Genomic DNA, 1,136 nt, shown 5'->3' with positions numbered 1-1,136 from the left:
CTAGTATCAGACTTGCAAATATAAATCTTCAATAGCTAACAATGTAAAAGAAGTAGATTTTAGTCCTTTCCGGAAGAGATTTCAATTCCTGTATGTAAAAAAGAGCATGTATGCAATACATGCACCAAGATGAATGAATTAAATCATAGTGATTTCAAGCATTATTTAAATCAACAAGCATTAATGTAAAAAATATTTATTGTATCTTTTTTCCTGAAATATTCTAAAAGAAAGTCTGTTCTAATTAGCTGGTGTAATTTGGTAAGTTTAATGAGGATACTTGCTAGGTGAAAGATACATGCCATCTCTATGCATTTATCTAAGCCATGCATTTATTCTGATTCTACTTGCATTTATTCTGATTATTAATATTTACAGTTTTTTAGTCTGGAAACTAATGAATAGTAGATTTGTTATTTACTGGATAATTTATCTTTTTATTTATGATTTGTGTGAAGCTGCTTTTGATGGAAATTCCATTTAATTGGCACTTACCTAAAAATGAACCAAAACAGCATTTTTATATTGTTTACTGGGGATATAAAACTATTCTAGATGTGTAGAAATGTAACAAAATTGATTAATCAAAACATGCTTTAATGTAAAATTAATGTAGCAAATGAAGAAAGTATTAACCATTGCTAGTTAATTGATTAGTTTTGGTTATTATCTTCTTTAAGTTTTTAAAACAGGTAAATTTCATTATTTCACACATCATGTTTCCTTACAAACTGAAATTGGAAAATGAGTTTTTCTCCCTTTTCAACACTGTAGGGGTCTCTAAGCTTTGCTTCAGCTCAGCATTGAACTCAATTAGTCAAATAAAGTGAGATGAAAAAAATATTCTCATGTGCCTCCATGAAACACAACTGCTGTCAAAAATTGTCTCAACAACTTCAATAGACTATGGTTTTAGGTGTTTAAGCAATAAATCCTGGCAGTTCATGCTCGTATTTTGTTTAAACTTTCACAGAAAATATGCACTGCTTGATTTTTATTTGACCTTAATTAAAGAGTCAAAATATAAATTGGGATTTTTTAAAGGAAAAAAAAAGATTTCATTTACATTTGAGAATATGAATCTTTTAAAATAGCCCTTTATCTATACTGATCTAATACACAAACACAGGTACTTG

This window comes from Apteryx rowi, unplaced genomic scaffold, assembly GCF_003343035.1.
Source record: "Apteryx rowi isolate R43461 unplaced genomic scaffold, aptRow1 scaffold_932, whole genome shotgun sequence".
Classification (NCBI taxonomy): Eukaryota; Metazoa; Chordata; class Aves; order Apterygiformes; family Apterygidae; genus Apteryx; species Apteryx rowi.
Note: the sequence above shows the minus strand (reverse complement) of the source record.